At 43.3% G+C, this 22,018-nt stretch overlaps 1 protein-coding gene and 1 pseudogene across 2 annotated transcripts in view; both read left to right on the top strand.

The window, feature by feature from the left end:
• LRMDA (leucine rich melanocyte differentiation associated) overlaps positions 1–22,018 on the top strand; it is a 1,038,849-nt gene that overhangs the window by 185,606 nt on the left and 831,225 nt on the right. The window lies entirely within an intron of this gene.
• On the top strand, positions 6,194–7,261 carry LOC144382463 (elongin-C pseudogene; annotated as a pseudogene).

Genomic DNA, 22,018 nt, shown 5'->3' with positions numbered 1-22,018 from the left:
GATGATAAAATATCACCCATTACCAGACTACTCTGAGTAGACTATTGTTAAGTATTTTCTTGTACACCTTCCAGTCTTGTCTTTGTGTATTGCCCCGTGCCCACCACTACTCATACTGATAGGTATGTTTTCCACCTTGCATAGCAGAATCCTGGTGGACAAAGTTTTAACTCTACAATTTTTTTGTTTGTAAAATTCCATGGAAAATGACTATACAACAATGGATACTGGTCTGTGACTTGAGCTTTAGGAATGTTAAGATGCTAATGAGTTTGGGGGTGGAAGGTACAGAAAGGATAATAACTTTTCATTCTCTTATTTTTATATTCCTTTTGGGTCACAGCAGAACACTGGCACCACATTTTCTGTTGGTATATGTACTATACATTTTCTGGCTCTGAAATGGATTGCACTGAAAGTCAAGTCCACTCCTCCCCGTGAGGATAGAAATAGGATTTGGAGAAAAAGGAAGAGTGAGAGGTACTGCCCAGACTGACTTACACTGTAGAAACATTTCCACCCTTTTCATAAAAATGCCCCAAATGTAAGCTCCTGGCAGCAAGCCAAAGCCAGGGCCCAGGCAGTACTCAAAGTGTCTGGCTGCTCCTTCCTGGGCCTTAAATTTGTCCCTGACCTGACCTTAGAGCCCTGGCCCATCAGAACTCCTGACTGTGGACATGCCAGCTGGTTTCCAGAAGGCCACCTGAGTAGTGGAGGGGTCCAGGGAAGTCACGGAGTCTTTGCACACTGCTTCTTGGCATCACTGCCTTCAGTCCCCCAAGACAGCAAGCAGCCTCCTTGTGGACCACAGAGCCCGAGTTGGAGGCTGTTCCGATCCCTCCGGTAGAGTTTTTAGTGCAGCCCATCTTCAGGGGCTCAGCTGCTTTTGCAAATGAGTAACCCAGATCACTAAGTGCCAGATCTCTTGCATCCTGTCTTGCTCTTGTTGGACTCAGAAGCCGAGAACTCTGACTCACTATGACTCTCTAGATAGCTGTCCTGGGTGTGGAGAGAGACCTCTGCTCATCAGATAAGAAAAGCGGGAAAGCATAGTTAGCATTCTGCATGAAAAGAACTCTGCAGTCACAATCAGCATCATGGTCTAGTTTGGAAGAAATGTTGGGCAATTGAACCTGGTAGTTTTCTATTTTATATATGACTAGTTGTAGGTCCCTCCCCCCAACCCCGCCAACCCAGCCTTTTTCTCTTTTGTTCTCTCCTCTCCCTCCCTTTCTCCTTTTTGGACTTAAGAAAGGGTTCTCAACTTTGTAATTTTAAAACATATTCTCCTACACATCTCATTGTTCTTTTTAATAGGATCTGCCAGAACCACTCTGTGCAGAGCCCCACGTTTTCACATTATTATCTCATTGTCTATCCGAGTGTTATAGCCTTACTATGACTTCCTAACTAATCAGCTATTTCAACTTTCATTCCATAAGCTTTATGTCTGAGTGTAATTAAATGAGCATTAAGTCCTTTTTTTTTTTTTTTTTACTAGCAAAGCCTGAAAGTTCTGATATTACAGTAATAAGTGTGAAGTGAATTTTGAATGGCATTTATATCTGTTCATGGGCTCTAAATGTTTGATTTGCATAACTAGTTAAAATGATATCAGAGCAGCATATTGATTTAATTCCATCTCAGAAAACTGTTAATTAATAATGATAATAAATGTGTCAGTCCTTTATTATCTGCTTTGAATTGGTGATGATAGCTATATTAATACCACTTCAGTAATAGACCTCTGCTGGCTATTGTTGGCAAAGCTTTCAAGGCCTGAATCACCTGCAATCAGAATTTAGAAAATTTATTGCAGATCAGTTTTAAAAAGAACGGCCATTCCATCATATGTGTAATTTTATTAACACCTACATTTTAATTTAACATTTTATTTACATAAATCATCATGATCAGAAACTTCAGGAGGGTTTTAAACAAAGGCACTTTCTCATTTTTATGTTCCAAGTTAAAAGTTGCCTGATGGAAGGACTGAGCCCAGGATGATCCCTTTTTGTGGGGTTGTCAGACCCATGGCCCCTCCTGCTGCATTTCCTCCTAGCTGGGCTGGCCAGTCTCTGGCTCATTATTAAGGTGGAACCTGCTGGTTCTGTTGCATTGCACACGGGCTTGTGTATATGGGAATGGGGGGACTGTTGGTGATGGCGCTGGGCGGGGGAGGAGGGGGGGAATCCTTTCCCCTCCCTACTCTTTCAAGGACTATCATAGATTCAGGAGCCGGTCTCACGTCTCTGGTTTTTGGGAGAGACGCAAAAACCAAGATGTCTTCTCTATCATTGGGTTTCTGGAAAGCAAGGACAACATGAAGAGTTATCTTGCAATGGCTAGGCATTTCCCCAAACTGAGATCTCCAGGGCCTGGTAATGCTGAATTTCCAGAAGAGATGTCAGAGTCCCAAGAAGAAATCTTCCAAGTGGCTCTCAGTGGCTTAATCTCTGTCACATCTAGTAGTCACGACTGTTGATGAGTGTGTGTGGAAAATTTTATAATCTCACTTTTCTTTTCAAACTTCTTTTTCTTTAAGTAGGTTCCATGCTAGGCCATGCTAGGCTATGCTAGGCCATGCTAGGCTTCATAAACACACACATACAGCAGTGCTTAGCACCCAGAAGATACTTAATGATTGGTAGCCTGTCTTTTCCTTTTCCTCTTAAATTATGGGCATACACTTACCATTCCTTGTCTGTCCCAGGCTGAATAGAGACTTGAACAGCCTCTGTTCTTGGAATCAAGAATTTAAATAACTATTAGGTCTACATCAAGAAGCCTGAGGAACTTGCTGCTTTCCTCACTAGAAGTTTACCCCTAGGTTTGACTTGATGGATATCAACACAATTTGTGTAATTGGAGTCTGCTTCCCTCCCAGTCCTTCATGTTTGGTTCATATGTATGGATATATAAGAGCTTTTTCTTACTTGGAATCTGCATAGTATCTCCCCCTTTCTTCTCTTACTTCAGAACTAGGTCTGAACTTGCTTTTACCTTTTGATCTTCCTTCTGACCTCTTCTTAGAGAAGAAATTGCTAGCCATGACACCATGTAACTGCAGAGTCTTCTCATTGGTTATAACTGAGCTGTGGTCCGGGGAGATTGTGACACGCCCAAGATCTCATAACCTCTTTCTTTCTTTCTTTTTGAGATTTTATTTATTTGTCAGAGAGAGAGGGAGAGAGAGAGACAGAGCAAGCACAAGCAGGGGGAGCGGCGGGCAGAGGGAGAAGCAGGCTCCCCACTGAGCAGGGAGCCTGACTCAGGACTGGATCCCAGAACCCTGGGATCATGACCTGAGCTGAAGGCAGATGCTTAACGACTGAGCCACTCAGGTGTCCCATGATCTCATAACGTTATCTCTTAATCCAAGTCCTGCATCCCATCTGTACCCCCTACCAGTCCACTCAGGCAGCTCCTGGAACCTCAGTACAACCTGGAGTAAGAACTCCAGTGCTTTCTTTGGGCATCCTTCCCTTTCAGTTACTGCTCATTACTCCCCTTTTTATATTCAGGTTCCACTAGGCAGTGAGCCTTGTGGCTCCCCCCTCCTTCCCACCCCCACATGGGAGCAGGAGTGAAGTCTTGGCCTCAGAAGAGCTTGCTAACACTCCCTTCAGACTGTCCCATCACCAGTCCTTTCCATTTCTTGATGGGAAAAAACCCATCCTTTGTTTGAGCCTGTGATAGATTAGCATGGCTTGGAAGGAGTGCTGGCTTTCCGAACTCCTGTGGGTGTGTCTTCAGCTGAACATTTCTCTCCTGACTTTGATTTCTCTCTCAGCAAGTGGGGGTGTAATTCGCCTTGACATCGCTGGCCATCAGCACCACACTGAAATGGGCCTTCTTTGACTCAAAGTGACAGCCCTTGGCCCCTGTGACATTGTTTCCATAGATTTGCAATGAAACAGTTTTATATTTTGCAAAATAGAGTGATCTCCTACGACTGGCATTGATGTGGTTTTGCCATGGTCTTCTGGAGGGTAGGGCTGTTTCCACTGACCCACCCTAAACTGGTTCCCCTTATTCTGGAATGTGGGCACATTGCTCTTAGGCTGCTTGGGGTGAGGATTTTGTTTGGTTGGTTTTTAAATCATTGTTGAATGCCATAATATGTTCTGTCCTTGTGTAGACCCTACTTCTTGTTATTTTATTGGCTCCTAATATTCCAAGACCTTTGTTGCCCATCAGCAACCTTAACACTTCTGCCCTTCTACCTTATAGTAGAAGGTGGTCAGTATCCTAGAGAAGAGTGAGCTTGGTACCTTCCCCTGGAAGGTGAGTTCTTCTGGTGCCTCTCACACTTAGAGACAATATGATCTATAGTCAGAGGGAGTATCAACCTCTTAAACCTTTGTCCAAGATGTGGAAATCTTTGGGGGCGATTACTAGAGGAAGGAGTTGGGCTGTCCACTGGTAGTTGGTCCTTTTCAGAGAAGCTTAAGTCACAATCTGGTTGTTCTCAGCATTTTATAAAAATACTTGGAGGCAGACAAGTAAGGATGTTTCATCATCCCATCTAAAAAAAGGGGCTGTTGTGATACGCCCCCCCTCTTTTTTTCCTAGAAGGCTCTAACCTTTGGACTTTGAAATTTATCATCTTAGCTAGCCAATATCGAATTATTAGGGAAGGCTTTACCAATATACTGTTAGAGTTATTAGAATATTAAAATACTTCTAGAAATGTTATACTTTCTAAGTTGCACCCTTCAGACTCCCACTCAAATGTTAAAATGTGCGGGGGACTTAAGGATTTTTTTTTTTTGCCACCAGGTATGTCTTGTGGGGCGGGAACCAAGTTGTCTTTGTATCCAGTATAGGGGAGGCCTGTGTCTTTTACAGCATACAACTGCTGAGAGGATCCCTAAAGAGTGGGTTTTTTTTTTTTTTTCTGCTAAGAATTTTTCCTCCTAGTGTGAGAGGATCAGGCAGCCATTCCCTCCCCCCGCCACCCCCAAGATGTCATGTTTGGGCTTTGCCTTGTCATGGACTCTGCTGGTGAGAATTTTCAGAACAACTCCATGTGCGTGTTTCTGACCTTGGCTTCTCCCTGTGGGTTGGGGGAGGAGTCCCAGGAGAGTGGATTCCTGGCAGAAGATGTGGTGAGCGCTTGAGCATGTGTTTGAGGGGAGATGGGATGTCAGGCTCTGGGAGTTCTCTGGAGCAGTCTCCCAAGGCATTGTGACTATTTACATATTTTGAAAAAAAATAAAACCAAACTTCTCAAAGGGATGGCTTTTCTTTTTACAGCCTTGGTTTGCACATTCTTTTAGATTCTGGCCTAGCTCTTTTTCTCTGATGGTTGTAAACTGTATGGCCCAACTTTCTAAATGGGGGAGGAGGATTTGTAATTGAGAGCCGGGGCTGCACGTAGAAGCCTCGGAATAGGAGTTGGGAGGTTGGCTTGTGAATTTTGGTTGAGGTAGGTGACCCTGCTACATAGGTGTTAAAAGTCGTTACAGTAGAGGAGGTTGAGCTTAAACAACCGCTTTGATGGCGTTTGCCAGTCTGAATGTATTTTTTCCCACTTCTACCCACTCCCTGTGTGAGTTTGTATTCTTTAGCCCCAGCTGTTTGCGATATTTCACTGTCAAATACATAATTAACAACTTTGTAAGCCAAGTTTAGTGTGTTTTTACATTCATGCACTGAATGTCTTTTCTGTCTTAAGCCAGTTACATCTTTTTTATTTAAAGCTGCCTCCCCTCCCCTCCTGCCCCCAGCAAAACCTGTTTCTAGAAAATTTGTCATTCTAACATCTTTCCAAAGAGTGAACTGTATCAAAGTGGACTTGGGAAACTGTATCAAAGTGGATTTGGGAATACAGATGTAGATTGTGGTGTGGAATTGCTTTGGAATTTGAAACTGGTTGTGTAGACTGAGCTGATGATGGATCCAGTTGTGAATAATTTTTTGAAACCGATGATGTCAGTGGCAGTTTTATGACTAGGATTTTGACAGATTAGCATAAGTTGCTGGAATATGGGTGAGAAAGCAAGTCACAACTAAGGGTTGAGCCAATAAAGTAAAATCAAGGAGTTAAAAAAATTAAAGCTCTGTTTACATTTTTTCTTTGAAAGCACATATTATAGTGGATTCTCCCACAGTATATTTTAAGCATTTTTTTTTCTTTTCCAATCTTAGGAAATTTATTGATATAAATAATCACATTAGGGTCAAAGGAGAAAACCAGATCATCTTAATAGAATTCAAAATTCATTTCTGATGAACTGTTTTTAGTTTATGTTGATAAACTAGCATTATATAGAGATTTAACAGGATGGAAACTCTTTACTTCAAGTCAAAAGCAAACGTCCTGGGCTGTGGTGGCTGCAGGGCTGATGAGAAACTACTAAAGTTCCTGTGGAAGTAAAGTAGAATTTCATAAGAACATGATGGAGAAGAGAAAACGTATGGTGGCTGTGAAGGCCCTGACGCCATGTATGTCAAATTGAGATCTTTGGGTGGTCATGAATTTATTGTAAAAAGAGAACATGCACTAACATCTGGAACAATAAAAGCCATGTTGAGTGGCCAGGTCAGTTTGCTGAGAACAAAACCAATGAAGTCAATTTTAGAGAGTTTTCTTCACATGTGCTATCAAAAGTATGCATGTATTTTACCTACAAGGTTCGCTACACTAACAGCTCCGCAGAGATTCCTGAATTCCCAATTGCACCTGAAATTGCACTGGAACTGCTGATGGCTGCGAACTTCCTAGATTGTTAAATAAAATAAATTATAATAAGCTGTTAACTTTTTTCAGTATTTAATACCGGTAGTTCAGTTAGTAATTTTTTCATATATAGCATGTTGCCTGTGTGCAGTTGAACTTTAAAGTTCATTGCAAAGCAGATTACCTTCTGTTCTTTTGCATAGCAATCAGAGTTGAAATTTGTTTGCTACATCAACAAATTAAGGACATTTTCACAAATTGAGAAATAAACAAATATGCCAATTTGTAAAAAAAAAAAAAAACAAAAAAAACAAACCTTCTTCAGTGGTGCAACATTAGAGAAAGTCAGGGCTGAGATAAGAGTGTCCATTTCTAGTATGATTTAAATTCATCATTTTCTTCAATCCCGGAAGATCTCACCTAGAGGTTTTGGTCACTCTGGGGCTGAATCTGAACATCAGGCACTCTGTTCTGGCCTGCCCTATGTTTAACAATTTTTTAAATTAGTTGTGAACCTTTAAAGAAACTGGAGCTTTCACCAGAAAATCCTTATCTCTGGCTTCTCTTGAGAAATCTGGCAAGATGAGGTCTGTGCTCCTGAATGTAACACAGGGCCAGAGCAAAGTGGCCACTCCTGTCTTTAGACACTGAAGCTCACTGTCTAGGTCACAAGGGCCTTCCCAGGCTCAGGTCACTCAGTAATCTCACCTGCTGGCCCTGAGGACTCTTGAGTTTGCAGTCACTGCCTTAGTTAATGCAGGAAGATAAGAAATAGAAATAGTCGTTACATAAATAACAAAGAGGAGGAGGTAAAAATACCATTTTTGAGGTAAGTGATTGTGAAGCTGGAAAACTCAACAGAATCAACTGAAAACTCCTAAATGAATGAGAGTTACAGGAAGTCATCAAAGTAGGTAGAAAAATCCATATAGCAAAAGGGGAGGAAGAAGGGGTCTCATTTAGAATTAATGACAGCAGCAATGCCTACGGATTAATTTAGCAAGAAATAATGCAGGACTTCTGTGAAACTATAAAACCTTACTGAAGAGGGTAAAAGATGAAGACGAAGGACAAAAATGGCCATGGTCCCAATAGTTGAAATTTATTAAATTGAAAACCCATCTCCAAAGAGTTGCTAAGACCCCTTGCCACCCTTTTTTGAGAAAGGAGAGCAGCTGTGGGCTTGCTTTGCTCTGGGTGCCTGAGGAATTGGGGCTACTCTGGGGTGTTTCCCAAGAAATGGGGAACTGGGGATTCAGGCTCTGATGACCCTTTGTGTTTTGGGTTACCAGACTCAGTAGTTGGTAAATGACAGGCTGGATCTCCATTCTCTTTCAGGAGCTCTTTTCCAGCAGTTAGGATTATTTAACTTTCTTAGGAGCTGGCAGCCTCAGGCCAGGGTAGACTGGAGTCCTGGGGTACTGTGCCCGAGTGTCTGAGGACCGGATCTGGCCTCTCACGTTGGATTATGGCCTTGTTTCCCCACTTCCTCTCTATTTAATGCCTTTTGAGTCTGTCAATTGCTGGATGCTTTGTTTTCAAAGTTTTTCAGTTCAGTTTTCAGGGGGATTTGAGTCTATCCGCTCTCCCTGCAGGAACAGATTTCAAGGTTCTGGGCTTAAAAAAAAAAAAAAAAAGTGCCCAGTGGGCCTTTTTGTCCATAATGAAGGCCACAACCAGCACCCACAAGGAGAGATGAAGTCCCAAGTGGAAGTCCAAGTGGAACATTTCTGGTTCTGCAGTTAGAGGAATGGATGAAACAAGAGGCATTTGATTTGAAGGATTAAAAGAATTGGCCCTTCTTGACATTTAATAGGTTGCCCCAAGCTGTTTTTTCTGATTAAAATATTTGTGCAGACACTACTGCCCCTGTGTATTGTCAAGTTCATGTCCCCCCCCCCTCCCCCTCCCCAGTATTTCTCTTTAATGTTTGGTCTGCATTGCTCTGTTACTTTCTGGGAAACCCATGGGTTGTGGTTGTGGGTTTGTGTTGCACTGTGTTTATTCATTTTTTGAGAGGTCATGTGGAAAGTCCTTGTGCGTGAGATTGGTTAAACTTGCCCATACTGAAACTATCTTATTAGAGAAATTCAAGGCTCATAGGATTGAAGATTTTGTACCTGAACCAAAAACATTTTAGGTATAAGTATTTATATTGATTAATCCTTTGTAAAACTTAATTCAGTGAGAGTTTCTTGGGTCTGCCCCTCTACCTAGCTACTTACCTGTCTACCTTTTTCTAGGCTTAGGATTCCTGGAGGGAATCTTAGGTGGAGTTGAGCATAGAAGCTTAGGATTCAGACTTGGGTTCAAATCCTGATGCTGTTGCTTAGGAACAGTGTGATCATGTTACCTTGAGCTAATGACCTAGCTACTCTTAAGACTTATGATCTGTATCAAAGAGCTGTAAGAATTAAATAGGTATATAATAAAAAACTTAACACCATGCTGGCATACTGTAAGCTCTTAGTAAAATACTAGCTGTATTAGCATAATGTGGGCAGCAGGATTACAGGTGATTTTAATGGCCTTGTGTTCATTTTTTCATGGATTGTATTAAGCTTTGCTCTGATAAAAATTATATGTATAATTTTCAAAAAGGTAAGTATAATTTTTAAAATTGATAGTCTTTTTTTTTTTTTAAAGCTGTTGAAGTGATAGATAATCCAGTAAAAGCCCTCAGCCCTCATGGGTCTCTGGGTGATAACCCAGCAGCACAACCTTTATCATCTGTGGTTTAGCAGCTCCAAGATTTAACCCCTCTCCCCCCCGCCCCCCCACAACCCACCCAGGGTCTGGAGAGATCCCTGTCTTCGAAGACCAGAATCTGCAAGGCTTTTATGTTGTTCTGCTTGTTGATTGGGGACCCATAAAACGTTCAGGCAATCCAAATGACAAACAGGAAAACAGCCAACAAACTAAGGACAGAAAGGGGAAGAAATAACTATCTCACATCTATGGAGTGCTGATGCTACATTTTCGTTTTACTTGCATTGACTCATTTCCTGCTCACAGGTAGGAACTGTTATGCCCATTTTACAGAGGAGGTGGGGTCTGAGTTAAATCAGGTAAAGTTGTACAGGAGGAAGCTGGTAGAGGGGAGATTTGAACTCTGTGAAGCCGGAACAGTTCACTGGCGGGCTGCACGGTTTCTCTGTGTTCCGATGTTGGGGCCAAGACTTGCATCCACTCAGCCCACCTTTGAGTGTAACTGTTCACTCCTCGCAGCCAGCTTCTGTTCTGATCGGTCCATGCCTGCGCCGTGAAATAGTATGCATATTCCCTCTGGTTAGGGAAAGTTGCCATGTTGCAGGAAACCAGATACCGTTTATGTGGGGGAAATAAGTAGAAATATTGATAGGAAATAAGTCGAAAAACGGAGACAGAGGGGGAGAGGAAGACGAGAGGAAGAAACTACGTGTTGTTGTGCAAAAAGAAGTAAAGTGTTAGGCCCCATCAGAAATGAGTGCAGAGAAGGGGTACAGAATGAAAGGAATATGGGGAGCAGTATGTGCTTCAGGAGGTCCATCTCTCAAAGGCCATTGTCCTGGAAAGCATGTGTAACCTGTACTAAAAGCTCTGTAGTTTGCTCGGAGAGCTGAAGCAGGATCCTGAGCTATAGAGATGCTTAGCCTCACTTGGAAAATGTTTCGAAGGAAAAATTGGAACTGCTGCATTTCTAAGCTTTCAGAGAACACGGGTCTTTTTAAGTTTATTTTACATTGAGCAGGGCAGTGCCTGTCACACACTGATTTCTCCTTCCCCTCTGGGTCTCAGCTGTCTTCCTAATAGGCAGCTGCCCAGAGTGGAGTGTGGCATTGTTAACCATCAGGGGTGACCAGCCTGTCAGCCCGGCTGGCTGGAACCCTGGACGCTCGAGGCGCCTGACAGCAACCCCATTTGCATCCTGTGCGGAAAGCACCCGCATCCTTTTTCATTAAGAGAAAAGTTACCCTAAAACACCAGACACACTGGCAACTGGAGACCCTCAAATAGCTTCTTTTGGATCTCATCCTTCACTATGACAGTATCAGGAGTGGTAGCTTCCGAATTACTTTCTTTTTACAGTGTTTAAAACTTTTTCCAAGTAAGACTTCTTCCACTGAGCCCAAAGAGGTAACAGATCATAGAGAAGTTGTTCTGGTTAAAGAATGAAGGAGAAGCCTGATTCTCTCCTGCTTTATCCCAAGAATGCCTCCATGGAATCCCAGCGTTCCTAGGAATACAGTTTGAGAACTACTGTTCATGGCAGAAGGTGGTTTTAATCTCGTAGGATTTCCCTTCCTGGTTCTTATTTGTGCTTTACCTGAGTGGCTTCTATAGCTGACCTTCTCAAATGGCAAAGGGTTAAGAATATCATCAAAAATTAAACCAAGCTCTTCTCAGGTCAATTTGTAAACCCTGTGTCCCAGATGGCTTTGAGGAAGGGATGTGACATTGTATAATGACTTCTCGGAAAATTTGTTTGTTACTTTTTCCCCTTTCTCTATCTCCATTCTTCTTTTCCTCTTCTTTCCCCACCCCACTCCTGATTTGATGAAACTGTTTGTGATGTCCAGCATATATTTTACTGTTCACTGTGTGTTGTTGTACTTTAGCAATTTATAACTATGATCAATGTTGTGACCTTAGGGAAATTGCTTATATAATTATAGAAAGTTTACAGTCGTAAGACAAGGAATGGGGAAAATATATCACTGTAAAATATAAATATGTTTAAATTACATTTAGGATTTGGAATAGTTCCTTGCTTGTGTTTTACAGAGTAATCTGTGATTTAAATCAGGTTTAGTTGTGTTTTTTCCCCCCTAAATTGGGTATTATAAATCAAGAGTAGATGCTGGATATAGCACACAAGAGGATTTCTTATACATTTTAATGTTGCATAAGTAAGAAATACCAGTAGTTCAGCAGTAAAATTGCAAATGTAAGCAAAAGTGAAGATTTTTCCAAATTTAACTAGGTTGCATTTGTTTAGTAAACTCTAGCAATAATTTACTGTTTTATTACGTTTACCTTTGAGATCTGGGCTGACTTTTTTTGTTCCCTTCCTTAAGAAGGAAAAGGGAGGTACATTACTATAATTGCTTGGAGCTAGAAAAAAACCAAGAGTACCATTTTGCTTTCCCCACCTGTGATACATAAACTTAAAAAGGAGAAGGAGGGAGAGTAGAACACTTATTAGGATTAAAAGTATTCATGGATGTATCAGTCACACAAGCAGGGCATTTATTTTTCGTCAAGTCAGGCTTTCCATTTGTGCCATCTCTTGTGAGACTAAGTGTTTTTGTACAAAAAGAAGTAGAGTGTTAGGCCCCGTTTTGCACATGTAAGCTGCTGGTAAGGGTGGGGACTGGGGAGCAAAGGAAGCTGATGGAATTCAGTCATGAATGGGCGCATATGTCTCTTCAGATCTTGTGGGGTCTCTGGAAGACAGGTAGGTTTCATTCAAGATAGTCTCTATTACACCGTACAGGTGGATTTCAGTGTGTGAAGAGGCACTCGACCCGAGTGCTCCAGAATGGGTGCTGACCTCGGGGAGGAGGTGGGCGGATGGAAGGGCTTCTCAGTCAGTGAGGAGGCTTGGTGTGCTGTGCTCCTGATGTGAGGGATTGTCGCCCACCACCCCTCCTCCCGCCACGTGCTTCACATGGTTAACATGGACCCCAGCTTGGTTTAACTGTGGTTTGAGAGAAGTGAACTCTGGGATTGGGTTGGATGATGTTGATTAATAGGAGTGAGAGGGTGAGAGACTCCAGGGCCAAGCAGTAGGTCCATCTTGGTGGCATCTGATGTTGATTGGCTTTGTCCTGCGCGGCTGCGCTCGCAGAGCGGACATTAAGATTAAGTGATGCTGTCGTGTTGAGGAGCACGGCACTGCATCATTCTGGGAAGAGACAGCTGGGGTGGTTAATCCTTCATCACCAAGGGAGCACTGCCAGTGGAAAGATATACAGCCAAAGATAACCCTCCATAACTTGTGCTAAAGATCAGAAAACTTTGAATTCACATCCATCTGCTTAGTCTGGGGTGAAGATGAAAGATAGGCAGAATAGGAAATAAAAAACTCCTGAGGGATTAATCTTAGGCACGGTATGTAGCCCACAGAGTGAGCAGGCGGGAGAGAAACTTTTACGTGGCGTTTAAAAGGGAATTAAATGCACCCGGTTTCACAGCAGCCTCTTAAAGTAAAATTAAATGATACACACTCTCATTTTTCTGTTGCATTGCCACCATTGCACCCCAAAAGGCTATCAGCCCCTCCCCCCCATTAGACCTCCTCTGAATTTTTTTTTGAGGAGGTGCTTTTAATTCTGTACCTACGGACAAAGCATGTGGGCAAGGAACGCTGGAAATGCCTAATGAGTAGGAAGAAGAGCTTTTTGTTTTCTCCTCTCCCTGTGTGATTTTTAACAAGATATTCACAAAGTCTCTGTGTGTGTGTGTGTGTATCTGTGTCTGAGTGTGGATCTGAAATGCTTTTGTTGTGAATATTTCTGAACAGCTGCAATGATTTTATATATCACGTGTAATCGAATTAAGCATTGTTGTCATACCAAAGTGATGTGCAGGGGGAAAATAAATCAGGGAGGGAAATAAATTAGAGGCCCCTCGCACATCTGCAGCTTCTCTGTTAGCACAGGGGTCAGGCTGGGGGAATGTCTGGTGCAAGGTGAGAATGTTAGGGGCCTACGTGCTCTGTCCTCAAGTGACTTTCTGTGTTGAGTTTAAAGGGAAGTTTTGTTGTTTGGTTTGAAACCTTTTGGTGGCGATATTTTTGTCTTTTTCCCTTGCCAGTTGGGTATTTGAGAATCTGAGTGAGAGCCTCATTTTGGGGCCTAGGCCATTTACACTGATTTGCAGAGGGAGCCCATTCTTCTTCTGCCAGGCTTAGCCTCACTTGGGCCCTACAGTGCTGCAGCCGTTCTAAGGGTGGGAATAGGGAAGACATGGGGCAGCAGGACACAAGCATTCAGTTAAATGAGGCGGTAGAAGTGAAAAGAACAATCTGTTGAGAGAGACCTGAGTTGAAGTTCCTGCTAAGCATTGTGAACTTGGACAAGTCTCTTTCTCTCTCTGAGTGTGTTACAAATGAAAAACTTGAGCTCAAGAAAGAGGAGGTGAATTGTCTAAGGAAGGAAGAAAGGGTCCGTGTACCGTTGGGAGGTTAAGGAAAGAAAAACATGAAGTTCTGCATTTTGGATTAGATGATGGGAGAATCCATCAGTCTTTTTCTGATATCCCGGGGAAGGCACATCCTATAGAAGATGACTATCTGTATGGTAAATTTTTACATCTCAGATGGTCCAGGATGCTCTTAATTTTGAACATGCAAACGATGTATTAATATGTGCATATGCAGATATATCACATATATGTACAAAAAATTATTAAAGTTTATCTTAAAGTTTTAAAGTTTATTTTAAAGTTAATTTTACAGGTTAAAATTTTGGTTTTTATTTGCAATAGACAATTCATTAAATGGCTAAGTGTGACTTAATTTCTATGCCTTTGTAATACTTAAATAGATCTCCAAAAAAGATAACTATCTCCTGTCAGACCATGAGGTTTCATTTTGGATCCAGAAAAAAGTTGTGGCAGATTTGGGGAGAAAGTAGATCATATACGTAATTCCTGGTGTGCCAAGCTTGCGGTGGGTGATGTTCTTCATCCACCCAGGAGGAGCTGATCCAAATGTCTCTCTTCTTGAAAGACTATTACATTGGGTTCACTTGACTGAGAAACTGGTAAAGAAACTTGGCATTCTTAACAGATTCATTAAGGGGAAGAGAAGAGGGTGGTAAATCTGAAAGTGTGCCACCACGTGGAGGCTCACATGGGAAGATGTGCAAAGAAGAATAAGATTCAGACGTCATGTAGTTGTCTTCATCTGTTTGAATTTTAGTCTCAAATCCTAAATCTGCTGAGCCTAGACATTTCCCTGCCAGATCCATCCTGAGTATCCGGACTTGAATCACTGATCCAAATGGCCAGAAGACCAGGTTGGGGGATGGTTGATACTCTCCAAGCTTGGAATAAAATGGAATATGTGGGAGATGTGATATAAGGGCCTCCATTTGGGGCAGTGATTGCTTTTCAGGGAATTTTATACTTGGGAACAAATCATTGGGCCAGTGAATGTCAGTGACTGCTGGGTGGTATATATATTTTTTCTATTAGGGTGCCTAGATACCAAGATTTTGCTGTTCCTAGTGAATGTAGGTTTTCTGTTGTCTGGTCTTTTGAGAGATTTGACTAGTTTCAAGGAGAGTGGAAACCTCTGGGTTATTCCCTGAGCATCTGATGAGATTATGGCCGGATGTTTCTCAGCTCCTGCCTTATTTACTGTTATAGTAAATCAATGTGTGTGACATAGGTATACCTTGTCTCATGCAAATGTCACAGGGGAAGAGTGATAAAGGAGATAACGGCGCTAAACCTAGAATCAGCAGACCTGGGTTTGGTTTTGACTTGGCTTTTGTTTCCCTGGTTTCCCAAGTCTTCCTGTTGGCTGTCACTCTGTTACCTCAAAACCTAGAGACTTGAAACAACCATTTTATTATGCGTTCATGGAGTCCATGCATTAGGAATTGAGACAAGACAGAGTGGAATGGGTTGTCTTTGGTCCACAAGCTTGGAGCTTCCATTGGAAAGAGTCAAAAGCTGGGGGTAAGTTGGTGCTGGGGCTGGAGTCATCCATCTGAAAGCTCATTCAGACACATGTCTGGCATCTGGGCTGGGATGACTCGGCGACTGGAACTGCTGAATGGAGCCCTGTACGTGGCCTCTTCATGTGGCTTGGCTTCCTTGTGGTGTGGCCTCCTCAGGGGGTATTTGTTGGATTTTTTACATGGCAGCTCAGGGCTCCAAGTGTCAGTATTCCAGTGCTGCGGTGGAAGCTGTGTCCCATGGTGTAACTTCCATGCACTCTATCTGTGAAAGCAGCATGAGCCTGCCCAGATCCAAGGCAAGGGGAATTCGTCTACCACATGATAAGGAAATAGCAAGATCACATTCTAGAAGAGCATATTGGGTGGGAGAGATGTTGTAGCCATCTTTGGAACATCTGCCACACTCAGGTTTCTTTTCTGAGCATGACTAACAGTGGGTCAGGGCGAGAATTAATTGGTGAGACCTCTTTCAATATTAAAATTATGTGCTTCGTTAAAATAAAAATCCAATTGCCTTTAAAAAATGATAATTTACAAAGTGATGATTGGCTCCAAGAGTCTACTTTAGGATATCTTTATCTAGATAGGTGCCTGAGTGCAATCTAAAATAATCTGATAGGCAACATGAAGGACACTGATATGAGGGATGCAGGCTCTCTTTTTTTCCGTCCTAAGTTGTTATTTCAACTGAATTTTACACTACAGTGATTCTTTTTTTAGTCCAGCTTTATTTTTCTTGTAGCTTGTGGGTAATTAGGTGGCATGCTCCTGTCTCACCAGAATTGCCATGAATGTTGGTTGACTTGGACATAAGTTAAATGTTTGACATGTAGGCTTTAGGACTGGAGTATAAGTTGGGGATCTGGGAGATGATGGGGTTTTGAAGTAGGACCCATGAACACTTGTGGCTTGTCCTCTTATGCTGACACAGGAATTAGGATGGAATAGATGGTGAACTTCTGGAGAAAGCTTTTTCCTTGCTGGGAGATTAAATTGTCACCTCAGGCATTGGTACAGATCTGACACTGGACATGAGGTCTGAAGGAGGGTGACCATGGGGCAGCTGCCCCCAGGAAGGCATCACAATTAAGGAGGGAAAGGGTTAATATACTGACTAATGTATCGGTTTACAGACACTGGCCCCTCTCTTTGTTCTGTTTTATCATACACATTCATCACGTTCAACCTGGCAACCCAACCAAATAGCTATTTAAGTTGTAAAAATGAATCATAGCACAATTTCATGAACTGTGTGATATAACTGAATCTAATCACATTATAAAATGGGGCCTTTGCCAGCCTGGTGTACCTGGTTCTGGGCTTCCTCAGAATAAGTAAGTAAATAAATAGGCTTCCTTACATATAATAACAGCAAGGTGGTTAGGCCAGTTGGGTTGTGGGGCCAGGCAAGGAAGCATCCAGATGTTTCACATTGGACCATGATGCCTTTCCAATCTAGCTCACCTGGAAAGGCCCACAGATCATGTTGGCCATCTTCTGTCTTCTGCATGTGGCTAACCAAATTTCCTAGTTTATTAAATAAGTGGCAGGAGAGATCCTGGGATAAGAACATAAACCCCATAAATGAGTACTATGAGGAAGGGCGCTACTCCAGCTCATTTCCACAGAATTTCAGGGCTCGCTTGCTTGGTACTGACTATAAAGATGGATAAACATACAGTCTCTACCCCCAGGACCACTCTAACAATGGGGCCCACTCATGCGTCAAACATCTTTCTAGGTGCTTTTTATGTGTTTTTTATTTGACTGTAAAAGATAAATCTTGAGCTGTAATATCATCTCCATTGTTACAGATGAGGAAATGGGAGCTTAAAGAGGTCAAATAACTCAAGGTCACCCAGCCAGTAAATGTCAGGGCAGAGATTGGAACCACCTTCTGCATGGTGGAAGAGCCCCAGAGGTGGGTTGTGGTGAGGGGCCGGTCTAAGCAGCTGGGAGCAGCCTGGTGGTGGAGGTGCCCAAGTGTGCCTTACTGGAGAGTTAGACTTGATCCCCTGGGTGCCTAGGAGCCCATGGGCTGGCAGTCTGACTGGAGCAGAGCTTGACCGAGGGGGTGGGAGCAGGCCTGAGAGCCCGGCACCACGGCCAGGGTCAGGGAGGGGAGGAAAGGCGGGCTGAGGCACTGGATGGTGAACCTGCTGAGCCTGAGCTGGGGAAATCTTGCTGGGGCAGAATCCACTCCCTGTAAGAGCTCCTCGACCTCCACATTGCCTTCCTCCTTGATAGATACTGACAGCGACTTGTGTTCATTCTCTCCTCTTTCTTCCCTGCCTCCCCTCTTTCTCATTCATCACTTGCCCTTTTTCGTTGTCTCTCTCTTTGTCTCCTTTTCATTCTTCTCTTTGGCTCCCCCCTTTCATTTTTCTTCCCCTTCCTTTGCTGCCCTGGTGTTTTCTTTACTCTGCTCCTGAAGGCTTGGCAGTCACCCCACCCCCATTCCTTCTTCACCTCCTCCCCCTCCTCTGCTTCCTTTTCCTATGGAATATATAAATAAATATATATATATGTTTTTTTTTTTTATCTGTTTTTCTCTTGGTTGTGTCAGCATATTTTAGACTGCTGGGCTTTGCATGTTTTGCAGCTGGTTTTGATGCAGTTGTCAGACGGTGATGGATGACTATCATCATTTAAAGTGTAAAAGAAAAGGCCTTGGCACAGAGAGACATGATCCACTGCCGTCTGCCAGCCTGGATAGGCATGGCCACCATTTTCCTTGCCCCTCTGCTGCCTCCCACCCTGCTCACACTGCCCTTGCCAGAATCTACAAAAGTCATCGTGAGCCGTGCAGCACCGGGCTCTCGCCTCCTATAATATCACTTTGGTAGTTGTCAGATCATATGAAACGTCAAAATTCATGTGGCCTCTGTGAAGAGATATATTTAGTACAGCTGCTGCATACCTACACGCTACCCCTGACACTGACATATTAGTTATGCTGTCTTTTGCAATCTGATATCTTTAAATTTGCCACCTTGTTAAGTTTTGATTAATGTGATTCCATTTCACTAAAGTAATTGGCTTGGCCTGTTGTAAAAAATAATCAGCCCCCTCTATGGAACAAATGCTAGAACATGCTAATGAGGGAGTGAGTTCGTTACAATGATGGCGTGGACTGACAGTTATTAATGATTGTTATGATAAACAGACGAGTGTGAATTGGGATGAGTTGGGCAAAAGTGACAGTTTAAAAATAACGTATATTGGAAAGTACTAACGAAGTAATATACTGTTAGGAAAACAATCATGCAAGTTGTCAAGGAAAGAAGTGTAATTATACAGCCACATGGGCTGCTTAGGAGGACAGGGACCTGCCTGATAATGGACACATTTTTTGTTGGCAAGAGGGAAATATGTTATGGCAGAAAGAGGTGCAGATTGATAAATTAATTGGTCCTTCTCACAGCTCTGAGAGCAAACTTGGCCGGCAGTCATCATGCAGATTAGGGGGATGACGTTTGCCCAACGCCTCTTTCCCCCAGAATCTACCCAGTCCTCGTTGTCAGGCTTTTCTGAGGCATCTCTTGTCTCCTCTCCTCACCCAACTTCACGAGCTGCAACAAGTCGGAGAAATGCGTCCCGAGGCAGGCTGCACCAAGTGCAACTTTGAGCTGGAATGCTTGCAGCCATGTACGATTTAAAAAAAAAAAAAAGAACCTAAAGACTTAAATGCTCTATTGTTGCTAAGGTCTTTGGCTGTGTTGGAGGCAGTTATGGGTGGTTTCCAGCTCTGTGAAGGAGACCATGAGGGCTCACACAGGCTGGGGACTGGGTACAAGGGACGTGCCAATTTGTGCTTCTAATGCCAGCAAGTTGCTGTTGGCTCCTTGCATAATTAGGCAAGATGGAAGTGGGGTGTGTGTGTGTGTGTGTGTGTGTGTGTGTGTGTGTGAGAGAGAGAGAGAGAGAGAGAGGGTAAGACTTGTTGGAAAAAGAGGCTGAGATGACTGGGAAGTGGCAGCAGGAGGAGAGGCATGCTCTTGAAGAAAGAGTTGACCGAGTCTAATGGTTCACAGCCGTCCCACTGTGTTTGCTGACTTGACAGGGAAGGCAGGTGGAAAGGAGGTGGACACAAGAATATCTTGTGATGCCTATATAAGCTTGGGTTCTGGACTTGTGTCTTGGCCTAGACTCTTGATTGCGTATAACTAGTAACCAATTTAAAGTAGCATAGCATAAATGGAGGATTTATAAAGATGCTGAATTATCTTGTGGAACCCAAGATCAAAGATACGGCTGGGCCTCACAACAAGTGGGAATCAGACTTGAAGAGGGACCAAGGTATCCAGTCTAAGTCTCTCTTGATCTATTTCTCTTTCTCTGAGCCCCCAACCCCACCCCTTTCTGCTGCCATTCTTCCCACCAAGCCATGAGAGCCAGGAAAATGAAGGTAAGTCCTGGGCTCAGAGATTTTGTTTGTCTGAAGATAGGGTGTCTATCCAAATGTTAGACTTCTTAGAAAGGGAGCTTGACTTCCCCCTGGGTGGCCCAGCTACTGTGGTTTAGGGATATAGCAAGGAGCCTGCTGATGTTGACTGTGATACTTGGTTTTTCACGTAAGTATTATATCAGGATTTTTATTAACTCAATCTTCACAACCATCCCATTAGGCAGGTATTCTCCTTATTGAACAGATGAGGGACATGAGGCCAAGCATTTGTGAATTTGCCCCTCCATCACAGTAAGGGGCAGAGCTGGGGTTTTAATCAGGGCTCTCTTCAAGTCCCTGACACTTGACGCTTCCCACTTTACCATATCACCTCTTGCCGGGATGCTGTGTATTCCCTTATAACTCAGGCTGGTAGGTGGAGCAGTTATTTGCCTGAGACTCAAAGAAAAGAAACCTCAGGAAAAATAGTCCAGTCTGTTTTGTATTTGGTCTAAGTAGAGACTGGGCAGGGGGTTCTTACAGGAAGTTTGTTATTTGCATTGAGATTTTCTTCTCCACATATGTAAACATATGACCATGTGGATCTCTATCCTGGTCTACTTGGGGATGTGAGCAGAAAGACAAGTCTCATTATCTGGCCATCAAGCCCAACGAAGACTCTGGAGCCTCCCTGTGCAAAACATCCAGAGCAATCCTGACATCAAAGGGAGCTGCCAGTTATCTCACAGCAGATCTGACAATTAAGAAAGAAGGCGGTTTCATTTTTTGTGCATGTTAGAAAGTATTTGCTCTAGGGAAGGAGCAGGTAACTAAGATTCATTTAGTGCTGACCACGTGTTAGGGGTGGAGCTAGGTACTCCCTGATGTGTCTCATTTGGGGGCTGGACACGTCCCCATTTTACAGATGAAGAATAGAAGTTCTGGGCGGTTGAAAGCTGCAGACCTTCTAGGGAACTGGACTGTAGAATGATAGTTGGCTTCTTCGGGAAGAAGGCTTTGGTCCTGTCTAACCCAACTGTTTTTTTATGTCCCCCCTCCCCCCCCAAAAATTATTGACTTCCCCTCACCTTCATGGTGAGACTGGGAGACAGCAAAGTGGAACAGTTTAGCCTCCTGGATGGGGAGTTGGCGCCTGGGTTCTAATCTTGACTGTGACCTTGGGAACAGGTCACAGTCTCTCTCTGTCCCCCATCCAAAGAGCAAGAAAGATACTGGCACTTTTGAAGACAAAAGAGAAAACAGATTTGGATTTGTTTTTCAACTCCTTAAAAGAAAGGGAAGGAGGGTCCTCTCCTGACTGAAAGACTCAAGTTTCCTGTGGGTGTGAGGGCTACCATCTTCCTGACCCTCAGATGAACCTTCTTCCTGCAGTCCTATGACTAAACAAGAGTCACCCCAGAGGTGAGAATTCGGTCAGAGGATGAGCCCCCATGGTGGGCAGACAGGGCCAGAGAGAACTCTCATCAGCATTATAGATGGTTTTCTCAGCATCAAAGGGCAGCTCTCTCTCCTCAGGACAGGACAGCTTCTTTGTGTCTTTTTTACACTGTTGTAAAAAGAGAAAAAAGTAGCCACTCAGCCCTAAAAGTTCTCTTCGCTATTTTCTACCTTATCTTCTCCATCTTTTTCTCTCTTGACATAATCCCCCTCATCCCTAGAAAGCCCCATGTCTTCCCTCTCCCTTGCTATGGGTATTTTCACAATGGAGTTTCTGTGCTGTATGTGCCACTGACCCAAATGTTGCTCTGTGGCAGAAGATGGGACGTGCCTGTAAGCACAGGCAAGCTCCTAAACCTGGGCTCATGAACAAATCTGCCTTCCAGCTTGAGTCTGGGTAGAAAATGTTGTCCTAGGGGATCATGAGTGAGGTTAGCGGTCACCCCTAAAGACTGTGTAGAGTGTTATGAGCCCTTGGGTATTCTTCCACTCAGGATTTTCTCCCAATTTCAGTTTTATTAGGATGAGTTAGAAGTTTGTCTACAGGAAGTCTTGGGGCCTCTCACAGCAAGGTCATTTCATGTATGCCTATTTTTTGGACTCCAATTCAAGGAAAAATATGAACTCCTGTTAGGATCTGTGAGGCCTGGGAAGGATGTTGGTTTAGACATGGATAGAAGGAGATTTTAAAGCTGCACTAGAGGTGGGGAACATAGTAACCTTTGTCCTTCCAAGTTGTCCATCAGTTGGGAACCGTGTTGCTGCTAACAGTACCGCCTGGTGGCCCCAGCCGAAGGCATAGGACCCAGCTAATCT

The sequence above is a fragment of the Halichoerus grypus genome, chromosome 7, assembly GCF_964656455.1.
Source record: "Halichoerus grypus chromosome 7, mHalGry1.hap1.1, whole genome shotgun sequence".
NCBI lineage: Eukaryota > Metazoa > Chordata > Mammalia > Carnivora > Phocidae > Halichoerus > Halichoerus grypus.
Note: the sequence above shows the minus strand (reverse complement) of the source record. Positions and strands in the feature narration are given on the sequence as shown.